Consider the following 12,521-nt stretch of genomic DNA (forward strand, 5'->3'; position numbering starts at 1 on the left):
AATCTTCAGGTTTGCAGCAGGGCCTGAGAGTTTTTGCATGTCCTGAAAGCTCCCAAGTGCAGAGGATGCTGTTGGCCTGATGCATAGTTCGAATAGTAATGGTCTTAGGTAACTGCTATTTCTAGTTACTGGCACAACTGCCTCCTTTCTGTATCTGATTTTATGCCAGAGCAACAATTTCATAACATTTGTGAGCTTTCAGTTACATGTGAAGAGAAAATCGTAGGATGGAAATGACCAATAGCAGATAGTCTACGTAGAATCTCCATTCAGTACTCGTTTCAGGTATTTTCTTAGTTTGACCTTCCAAGGATTTAAAATATTTGAGAAAGGGCTTACGACTCTCAAACTTTTCGTTGTTAAAAAGACTTTTAAATACAGAAGGTGAAATTTCTTCTGGCATGCAAGGACGTCCCATTGACTGACCAAGCATTCTCAGTCCTTTGTTTATGTTAAAACCTTCATCAAATTAGAGCACACCTGCAGTTCTGAACAGAGACACTAAGCAGAAGACTAGCCAATCTATGCTTCAGTTAAAAGTAAAGAAATTTTAAATGGTAGAGGAACAGTTAGATAAAAGGAACGCAGCACAATGGTTTATAGAACTGATGGGGCTTCATATGTGTGAAAATTAATGAAAATCATTATATTGTCACTAATGAAAGATTTGAATGTCCCAAGTAGGTTCTTTGACTCAGGTTTTGTTGCTGTGGTTTTGGTAACGTTTTCTGTGCTTGGGGTTTATTGAGCTGGAAAATTTTTGACCAGTCTTTCTTCATATACTTCTCTGACCATGTCTCTCCTTTGAGGTCTCCCAAGTACACATGTATTAGGCTACTGCAATTTGTCCCATAGCTTAATGATGTTCTGTTCTTTTAAAAAATTTTTTTCTTTATTTCATCAAACTTGTTTTCAAGTTTAATAATTTTTTTTGGGTGGCAATGTTTAATCACCATTAATCCTGTTCAGTGTGATCTTAATCTCAGAATCGTAGTTTCCCAAAGCATGAAGACTAAAGTACCTTGTTTACCCAGAGGAGATCTCTCCAGATTGTGCTAAAGTACTCTGTCTTATTGAAGAGTTTTATTGGCAACATGGATGAAGTCAAGAAGAGCAAGCTTATTAAATGTTTAGCTGACACAGAATGAGGAGATTGCACTGAGTCAGCTGACAGGAAGAAGTTTCACAGAGACCGAGACAGGTTAGAATGATGAACTGAAATGAACAAGATGAAATATAGACTCCATCGTTAAGTTTCAAGCAGTTAGATGCACCAAATAAGGGAAGTCTGAGTTCATGGATGAAAAATAAAGGAAGTGATTTTTTTGGTTGATTGTACACTCAATATAGATTACTACCATGACATATTTGTTAGGAAAGGGAGACAGAAAAGTTTTTGCATTTTATATTGCATATATAAATTATCCAAAATAAAGGAGATACTTATTCCTCCCCTGTAAATTTTTCATCTCTAAAAGTTCAATTATAATCTTTTTATATATCTCATGACTCTACTCATACTTACCATTTTGAACATATGGAATACAGCTCTAATAACAACTTTAATGTCTTTGCTGCTAATTCTAACATCTGTGTCATCTCTGAGTTTTTACTGATTGTCTCCTCATTATAGATCACATTCTCCTGTCCCTGAATACTTGATACTTCTTTATGGGATGCTAGATATTGTACGTTTTACCTAGTTCAGTGCTAGATACATTGAGTTGGCCAGAAAGTTCGTTTCGTAAGATCTTATGGGAAAAAAGCTGAACCAATCTTAGTTCCCCAGCCAAGGATCCAGCCGACGTCCCCTGCAGTGCAAGAGCAGTATCCTAACCACTGGACTGCCAGCCAGGGACTTCCCAGTGCTGGATAGTTTTGTATTCCTATACAACTTGAACTTTGTTCTGGGGTGTAGTTATTTTAGAAATAGGTTGATTCTTTTGGGTTTTGCTTTTAAGATCTGTTAGGCGGGCACACAGCAGTGTTAACTCTGGGCCTGATTTTTCCCCTGAGGCAAGACCTCCAGTGATCTATAAATTACGATTTTTTTTCTTTTAGTTTTCTGGCAGTGCCGTGCAACTTGTAGGATCTTAGCTCCCCAATCAGGGATCAAACCCAGGATCCGGCGGAGAAGGCCCCAAGTCCTAACCACTGGGAAACCAGGGAATTTCCACAATTATGATTTTTTCTAATGTGGTTAGTGGGAATGGGCACTGTTCCCATCAGGGTCAGGCACCTTTCCCTCCAATCCTTTCAAGTGGTTCTTTTCCCAGACTTGGGTAATTTTCTTAACGCACAGGTACGAAGCAGTATCTGGGTGAACACTGGAAGAAATCTCTGGGGTTCTCTCTCTCTCTGAACTGCTCCCCCTTCTCTGTTACTCTGTCCCATACAATCCCTAGACTCAGGTCTGTATGCCTGACTCAGGACTTCTCTGAGCTCTGCCTCAGTTTTCCTTTGCTGTGCTGTAGCCTGGAAACTCAGGCAGTGCTGGGGCAGTATCAGGGCTTACCTCATTTGTTCCTTTTTTGGGGAGTACTGTCCTTTGTGGTCTGATGTCCAGTGTATTAAAAAAAGCCATTGCTTCATAGTTTGTTTCTCTTTTGGTTGTTATAGCTGGTCTCAGTCTGGTCCCTGTTTCTCCATCCTGATTTCTGGAAACGTAAGTCCAAATATCACCCTAATTTTATCACTTTTATCACTCAAACCCACTAAATATTGAAATTCTTAACTTGCATAATGTTGAACTCACATCCAGTTGATTCCAGGAAAGGACAACTATTCTCTTCTTTTTATATTCCTACAGACTTAACCAATAGCCTGGCACTTGGCTGACACTCAGTAAAACCTGGAGTGGATGAATAAACTATTTTGAGCAAACAGCTGTTGATCAGCTTATGGTGTATTCTTCCAACATTTGTTGATGGGCTTTTGCAATTTTCTTCTTGGCTGCCAGTAGCAAATGAAAGCTAGGCAAAATGGAAATTTCTGGGACTTGTTATTTATGATTGTAATTATCTGCAAAAATGTGCCCTTTAAAAAGCTTATTAACAGGCATAAGAGAAGTTTTGAGGGTGATGAAAGTGTTCTAGAACTGGGTTGTGGTGGTATGGTTTGCACAAGTTTATAGAATAAATCATTGATTTATACACTTAAAGATAGATGAATTTTTTGGCACATAAACTACACCTAAATAAAAAAATTAAAAAAAAAAACTTATGTTGAAGATTTCCAAGACATTTTAAAGTTAAAAAAGGAAGTTCCCAACTACTTTATATAAGCTGAATCGTTTTGATAGTTTCAAAAGCCTAATATGCACTGAAAGGCAACCTTGATTGGGTAGGGGTAGACTATAGTGGACTTTCATTTTGTACCATACACATGTATTACTTTTGTATTAAGAAAAAAGATTTTAAAAGGAAGATTGAATTTTTTTCATTAGAAAATCAAGTAAAGGGCAAAAGAAAAAACATTTGACTCATCCACAAGGCAGTGGACAGGCTGTAAGATTAGAAATCAGAAACCCTGATTCTAATTCTTGTTCTATTTTTTGAACTCCAGGCTAGGACAAGTTTTTGGGGGGTGGGGGAGGGGAGAGATGCTACACACAAGGCTTGTGGCATCTTAGTTCCCCAACCAGGGATCAAACCCAGGACAGCAGTGAAAGCACCAAGTCTTAACCACTGGACAGGGAATTCCCTAGGACAGATTATTAGCTACTGGCTATTGTTCCAGAAGAGAGGAGTAATTGGCATTAAATTTTTTTCTATTGTTTGAAAGGAGGAGAGAGACACTATTTTTATTTTTAAAAAATTTTTATTTGAGTCCAGTTGCTTTACAAGTGTTGTGTTAGTTTCTACTGTACAGAAAGTGAAACAGCTATATGTATGTGTGAGCGTGTGTGTTAGTTGCAACCCATTCCAGTATCCTTGGCTGGAAAATCCCATGGACAGAGGAGTGTGGCAGGCTACAGTCCATTGGGTCACAAAGAGTCAGACACGACTGAACGACTAACACACACACACATTGTTCCAGAAACCAGGTTTAAGTAATGAAGTGAATATTTGGAGTCTGGATCTGAAGTGTCAAAAGTGGAGCTCTGAAACAAGTCCCATTCCAAGCTATGGGAATATGTCAATACAGGGGAATCCTTTTATCCTCTGAGCTATCCAATAAATGATGAAACACCCTCCCTCCCAACTACTCTGACTGAAACCTTTGACATGTAAGATCATCTCTAATTTGGGATCCTAGGGAGGAAGTTGCTTTGTAATATACAGTGATATCACTGACTTACCACTCCGCTTTCCTTATCAAATATAAAGTAATATATCTTATTTATTTTATAGAATAATTGGAAGGACACGTGAGATAAAATATAGCACATGTTGAATTCAGAAGGAAATTAGGATGTAAAAGCAAGTCATCATGAAACAGAAAACTTTATTATAACACTGATTTTGTATCATACATGCTTTATTTGTATGAGATCTCATCTGTACTTCAAGCATTGATTTTTATCCTCCAAACATATATGAGGATGTTCTCCTGGTCTGAGTTACCTGGCATGAGTTGGTTCATACATTTGTCTAAACAGCATTTTCCCATGTGTCCTAGAGGTCTGTGTCACTTTAGAACCTCAATTTTAAGCTATAGTCCCTTTGGTTGTTGTTCAGCCCCTAAGTCATGTCCAACTCTTTGTGACACCATAGAATACACCACGCCAGGTTTCCCTTGTCCTTCATTATCTCCCAGAGCCTACTCAAACTCACGTCCATCACATCAGTGATGCCATCCCACCATCTCATCCTTTGTCGTCCCTGTCTCCTCCTGCCTTCAATCTTTCCCAGCATCAGGGTCTTTTCCAATGAGTTGGTTCTTCACATCAGGTGGCCAAAGGATTGGAGGTTAAACTTCAGCATCAGTCCTTCCAATGAATATTCATAGTTGATTTCCTTTAGGATTGACTGGCTTGATCTCCTTGCAGTCCAAGGGACTCTCAAGAGTCTTCTCCAGCACCACAGTTCAAAAGCATAAAAAAAAAAAAAGCATCAGTTCTTTGGCTCTTAGCCTTCTCTATGGTCCAACTCTCATATCCATACATGACTACTGGAAAAACTATAGCTTTTTGTTGGCAAAGTGATGTCTCTGCTTTTTAATACACTGTCACAGCTTTCCTTCCAAGGAGCAAGCATCTTTTAATTTCATGGCTGCAGTCACCATCCACAGTGATTTTGGAGCCCCCCAAAATAAAATCTATCACTGTTTCCACTTTTTTCCCTTCTATTTGCCATGAGCTTCCTGGGTAGCTCAGCTGGTAAAGCATCTGCCTGCAATGCATGATACCTCAGTTCAATTCCTGGGTCTGGAAGTTCCCTTGGAGAAGGGATAGGCTACCCACTCTAGTATTCTTGAGCTTCCCTGGTGGCTCAGCTAGTAAAGAATCTGCCTCCAATGTGGGAGACCTGGGTTTGATCCCTGGGTTGGGAAGATCCCCTGGAGAAGGAAACAGTCACCCATTCCAGTATTCTTGCCTGGAGAATCCCATGAACAGGGGAGCCTGGTAGGCTACAGTCCATGGGGTCACAAAGAGGGACACAGCTGAGCGACTTTCACTCACCTCACTCACTTGCCATGAAGTGATGGGACTGGATGTCATGGTCTTTGTTTTTTGAATGTTGAGTTTTAAGCCAGCTTTTTCACTCTCCTCTTTCACCCTCATCAAGAGGCTCTTTAGTTCCTCTTTGCTTTCTGCCATAAAGGTGGTGTCATCTGCATATCTGAGGTTTTTTATATTTCTCCAGGCAATCTTGATTTCAGTTTGTGAGTCATCCAGCCAAGACATTTTGTATGATGTACTCTGCACAGAAGTTAAATAAGCAGGGTGACAATATACAGTCTTGTCCTACTCCTTTCCTAATCCTGAACCACTCAGTTGTTCCATGACTGGTTCTAAGTGTTGCTTCTTGAGATGCATACAGGTTTCTCAGGAGGCAAATTAAGTGGTCTGGTATTCCCATCTCTTTAAATATTTCCCACAGTTTGTCGTGCTCCATACAGTCAAAGGCTTAGAGTAGTCAATGAAGCAGAAGTAGATGTTTTTCTGGAATTCCCTTTAGCCATCAATTATTGAGTGTTTAGCCTCACTAATTGGAGAAGGCAATGGCACCCCACTCCAGTACTCTTGCCTGGAAAATCTCATGGACAGAGGAGCCTGGTAGGCTGCAGTCCAGGTGGTTGCTAAGAGTCGGGCACGACTGAGCGATTTCACTTACTCTTTTCACTTTCATGCATTGGAGAAGGAAATGGCAACCCACTCCAGTATTCTTGCCTGGAGAATCCCAGAAACAGAGGAGCCTAGTGGGCTGCCGTCTATGGGGTCGCACAGAGTTGGATACGACTGAAGTGACTTAGCAGCAGCAGCAGCAGCAGCAGCCTCACTGATAACTTGAGTCAGATCTATATACCCAGAGTATATAGTTTAATTAATAATCAGCCCCTGCATTTGTTTAATGCCTTTCTCTCTAAGGACCAGGTTGATGATATACTTTTAGATCTACGTCATCATCAGGAAGTCTGAAAAGGTTAGTTAGGTTTTACAGTCCCCACTCTGCAGATGAAGAGGAGCTATTCAGAATCAGCTGACTTCCTTAAGCAAAGAAGAATGCCATCTGAAAATGCACTGGAGACTGGCTGGGGCTTTGGAAAAATCTAAACTTTTTCTTTAAGACAGAAATCAAATGGTGCATTGGGAATGTATCTTTGACATATATACACTACCGTGTGTAAAATAGCTAGTGAGAAGTGGCTGAATGAACTTCCCAAGTGGCTCAGTGGTAAAGAATACGCCTGCCAATGGAGGAGACATGGTTCTATCCCTGGGTCAGGAAGAACCCCTAGAGGAGGAAATGGCAACCCACTCCAGTATTCTTGCCTGGAAAATCCCACAGACAGAGGAGCCTGGTGGGCCACAGTCCATGTGGACGCAAAGAGTCAGACGTGATTGAACGACTGAGCGTCCAAGCACAGGAAGCTGGCTCTATAGCACGGGGAGCTCAGCTCAGTGATCTCTGATGACCTAGAGGGGTGGGCTGGGGGCTGGGGCTGGGAGGGAAGCTCGGGGGAGAGGGGATATATATATATAATCAGCCATATTATATGATTCATTTTGTTTTACAGCAGAAACTAACAGAACATTGTAAAACAGTTATACTCCAATAGTAAATCAAACGGCCTGAAGATTATATTAAGATAGTCTGTTGTATTATCAAATTGTTGAGGTGTCCAGAGGAAACCTGCTTGACTAAATGACTTAAACCATGTGTTACCTGATTGAGTTCTGAATGAGAGCTCTGTCCATTTCCTGAATTCTCCTCCTCTTCGTTAAATGATTAAGCGGAAGTTTGCTGTGCCCTCTCCTGGCTTGACTTTGAAACTGTATAACAGATATATATCTTTGCCTCCCCTTTCTCTTGCCTTAGGAGCCTCATTTTGGACTAAAAAGACAGAGAGGGGCCACTTTACTTGACATCTGGATAAAAGTGGTCGGATTAATCAAGCTTCCATTCAAGAAGCTGAATAGAGAGACAGAACAACCAATCTCATGTTCAAACAGTAGATACTCTTTTCTGTATTCCAACAACGGAGGAAACTCCATTGTGAGTTTGTAAAGTATTCCATGAAGCATTGTTGTGTGTAATGATATAGGTAAAATAAAGGGAAGAGTGGAGATTTGGACAAATGTTATTAAAAGCATTCTGAACATTTTCAAAATTATCTGTGTTTTTCTTTAGAGGCAGAGGACAAGGAAGGTCAAGATGAATACTGATGATGTAACAAGGTGAGTGGAGTGTCCCAGAAAGCTCCAGCCAGGTGTCTCCAGGAAGCTGGAGTTGCTGCAGGTCATCGCTGAGCCTCCACAAGCACAGAAAGGTCAATGTTGACTTCTGTGTAACCCTTGCATCATTTGCTAGGCCAAAGGAAATGCACGCAGGCCGCTCAAACGTACATGATGTTTTTCTTACGTGCTTTGGCTGCCGTGATTGTTTTTTGACTGAAATATTAATCACCTCAGAGCTGCTTTCTATGGCTTCCAGAAGATCTGTTCAGTCATTCAGTCAGTCACTCAGCAAGCCAAACATACATTATATTACTGGGTTTTTTACAAAGCGCTGCCCTTGGAGGCCAGCCAAAAGGAAGAAGGAGACATCAGAACTTATAATTTACTAGAACAGTGCTTTGGAATCTTTTTCCTGTCATGGCCTACATAGAAAATTATACAATTTTAACAACCAAAATGGGAAAAGCATTTGAAAAAGAATAGATACATGTATATGTATAACTGTATCACTTTGCTGTACACTTAAAACTAACACAACATTGTTCATCAAATATACTCCAAAATAAAAATTAAAAAAAAAAAAGAAAATTACACAATTTGTATGTTCCACTGACGTAAAGGGGAGGTAAGTGGAGGAGGGATTCAGGGGTATCTATATGGGATTTGGTAAAAAAAAAAAAATTATATTTTTTGGAGATCAAACCAGTCATTCCTAGAAGAAAACAATTCTGAATATTCATCAGAAGGACTGAAGCTGAAGCTCCAATACTTTGGCCACCTGCTGTGAAGAGCCAACTCATTGGAAAAGACCCTAATGCTGGGAAAGATTGAGGGCAGGAGGAGAAGGAGGTGACAGAGGATGAGATGGTTGGATGGCATCACCGATTCAATGGACATGAATTTGAGCAAACTCCAAGAGGCAATGAAGGACAGGGAAGCCTGTTGTGCTGCAGTTCATGGGGTTGCAAACAGTCAGACACAACTTAGAGACTGAACAACAACAACAACAAAAATACATACTGTATAATTAGGATTTGAAAAATAAAATTATTAGGGACAGCATTAAATGCTGAGCTGATATAAAGTTCCCAAATAAAATACATTCCAAAATTTCACTTTCTTCTGTGAATGTAACTATTTTTTCTCTTATTTTATTTTAAAATTTTCTTTTGGATGTAACTATTTTTATTATTTTTAAAATTTATTTTTAATTGGAAGATAATTGCTTTACAATATTCTGTTGGCTTCTGCTGTACAGCAGTGTGAATCAGCTATCAGTTCAGTTCAGTTCAGTCGCTCAGTCGTGTCCAACTCTTTGCGACCTCAGGAATCAGCACGCTAGGCCTCCCTGTCCATCATCAACCCCCGGAGTTTACGCAAACTCATGTCCATCGAGTCGGTGATGCATTCCAGCCATTTCATCTCTGTTGTCCTCTTCTCCTGCTGCCCCCCAATCCCTCCCAGCATCAGGGTCTTTTCCAATGAGTCAACTCTTCGCATGAGGTGGCCAAAGTATTGGAGTTTCAGCCTCAGCATCAGTCCTTCCAATGAACACCAGGACCGATCTCCTTTAGAATGGACTGGTTGGATCTCCTTGCAGTCCAAGGGACTCTCAAGAGTCTTCTCCAACACCACAGTTCAAAAGCATCAATTCTTTGGCACTCAGCTTTCTTCACAGTCCAACTCTCACATCCATACATGACCACTGGAAAAACCACAGCCTTGACTAGATGGACCTTTGTTGGCAAAGTAATGTCTCTGCTTTTGGATATGCTATCTAGGTTGGTCATAACTTTCCTTCCAAGGAGTAAGCATCTTTTAATTTCATGGCTGCAGTCACCATCTGCAGTGATTTTGGAGCCCCTCAAAATAAAAGCCTGGCAGTTTCCACTGTTTCCCCATCTATTGCCCATGAAGTGATAGGACCAGATACCATGATCTTAGTTTTCTGAATGTTGAGCTTTAAGCCAGCTTTTTCACTCTCCTCTTTCACTTTCATCAAGAGGCTTGTTATATGTATACATATATCCCCTCCCTCTTGAGCCGCCTTCCCACCCCCCACCCATGAATGTAACTTTTCAGTATCAGGTTTTAAGCTTAAAATAGCTACTTGCAATAATGACCAGAACTTTTCCAGAAGGATGTCTTTAAGTTCTTGACAGCCATGACTAATTACTCAAATAAATAATAAAATTTAAAATGAAATTTCAACATTAAAAAATGTATAAAAGTTAGAATAGTTAAAGAAATGTCTTATTTTCTTTCGTTAAAATTGTCAATTGAAATTTCTTGTGATTCCATTAGTGTATCTCGAATCCAATCAAACTGTTTCATGTCAAACATTTACAAATAATGACACATGGGATTTCCCTGGTGGTTCAGTGGGGGCTGGTTACAGGGGGCCCGGTTTGATCCTTGGTCAGAGAATTAGATCCCATGTACAGGAACTAAAGATCCAGCCTGCCGCATCTACAGCCTGGCTCAGACAAATAAATAAATATTAAAAATAATGACACAGCTTTGTTTTAAAGCACATTCCTTCAGGGTTGATACCCACCTAGTATGTATTAGTATTCACTGTTAATGGTTAGCTGGCATCTGTTCTGATTGGTGATGTCTGTGCCATCCCAGATGTTAAGTATTTTTCACGTTAACCTTGCCTATGTGTGCTTAGTCAGTTGTGCTCAACTCTGCGACCCCATGGACTGTAGCCCACCAGGCTCCTCTGTCCATGGGATTTTTCAGCCAAGAATACTGAAGTGGGTTGCCATTCCCTTCCAGGGGATCTTTCTAACCCAGAGATCAAATTCGGGTCTCCTGCACTGCAGGCAGATTATTTACTGTCTGAGCCACCAGCCCTTGCCTATAAGAATTGTTAAAGCAGCCACCCTGAAGTTAGCTTGGACACTGCTTGGACACCAGCCCAAAATGGACAGAAACATTTGATACCATGTGAAGACAGATTTGGGTCAGCCCTCTCGAGCTGCTCTGGCTGGAGTCCTCCCACCAGTCTCCTTGCCCCTCCATCCCTGACCACTTTGGGTTGCAGCTCCTCCTACTTGGCCCCTGGAACTCACTTCCTCTAGCAGGGACCTGGACCCTTGTCTGTAATGTGCAGCAATGCACTGTGCTGCTCTGGCCTCTGAAGTTGATGTCCAAGTGGTAGCATATGGCAAGCAGCAAATACTGCTGACCTTCTGCCTACTTGTGGTGATTGCTAGGCAGGATGTCACACTCTGCTTTGCTTGGATTATCCCAAGGGGAGCTCTCCCCGTGGGTTGCGTGTATCCACAGGCTGTTCTAGCTGGCAGGCCCAAGAGCCATGGGATCTTTATGTTGTATTTCACCTGTAACCCAATTGCAATACACCCATATGTAATGACCATGGTTGGGAAACTCTGCAGCAGAGGAAACAGAACAGACAATGATGACACTACCTGTTATTTATCAATGCTTTCACAGTGGACCTCATTTATCCCTCATAAGAACATCCACTAAAAATTATCTTCCCATTTTACAGAGTAGGAAATAGATTTAGAAGAGTAAGTTGCTCAGGTTGACTTATGTTAAGTCCACCCTTCCATGACTGGGGTGCCTCAAGGATGTACACATTGGTGGGCTGGGTTAAATGATGAGTTACTGGAGTGACAGCTTTACTTGAAAGTTTTGGGGGAAATTTTTTTGTTTTCTTGTTTTTCGGCTGCCTCTTGAGACTTGCAGGATCTCAGTTCCTGAATCAGGGATTGAACCCAGGCCCTGGGGTGAAAGCCCAGAATCCTAACCATGAGGCCACCAGAGAACTCCCTAGGGAAATTTTAACTAGTAAAGAATATAAAGTAGTTGGGAATTCCCTGGTGGTCCCATGTTTAGGACTCTGTACTTTCACTGCTGAGGGTGTGAGTTCAATCCCTGGCTGGGGAACTGAGATCCTACAAGCTTCGTGGCCAAGAAAAATAAATAAAATATTTTTATGCTAAAACAAACATGCGTTATCAAATGGAATGAAAACCTTGCACAAATTTGCAAGATCAAACGTGAAACACCAAAGAAATATTGTGCTTCATGGAGGGCTACTTTGAGCAAGGCCCCCAGACCTACAGGGGATGGGGATGAGTTTTGTCTTCTGCCAATGTTGGTAAAGAAACTACCTGTAATGCAGGAGGCTCTGGTTTGATTCCTGGGTCGGGAAGATCCTCTGAAGAAGGGATAGGCTACTCATTCCAGTATTCTTGGGCTTCCCTTGTGGCTCAACTGGTAAAGAATCTGCCTGCAAGGGGAGAGACCTGGGTTCTAATCCGTGGTTTGGGAAGATCCCCTGCAGAAGGGAAAGGCTACCTACTCCAGTACTCCAGTATTCTGGCCTAGAGAATTCCGTGGACTGTATAGTCCATGGGTCACATAGAGTCAGAGACTATTGAGAGACTTTCACTTTCAATGATGATTAAGGTTACACTACTAGTGGACCCAAGATATTTTTTAAACTAAGAGTTTGAATGCTGCAACTAAAGTTCCTGCATGCCACAACTAAGACCAGGTACAGCCAAATAAAACAAACAAACAAATAAGAAATCCACCCCCCAAAACATCCAGGGAGTTACCAAATGAGTGCCTGGAGCCCAGGGCTGCGATCTGGTTTGTGAATTATCTGCCCCTAGGTTCTCACTGTTTGCAACCCCAA

This window comes from Capra hircus, chromosome 16, assembly GCF_001704415.2.
Source record: "Capra hircus breed San Clemente chromosome 16, ASM170441v1, whole genome shotgun sequence".
NCBI lineage: Eukaryota > Metazoa > Chordata > Mammalia > Artiodactyla > Bovidae > Capra > Capra hircus.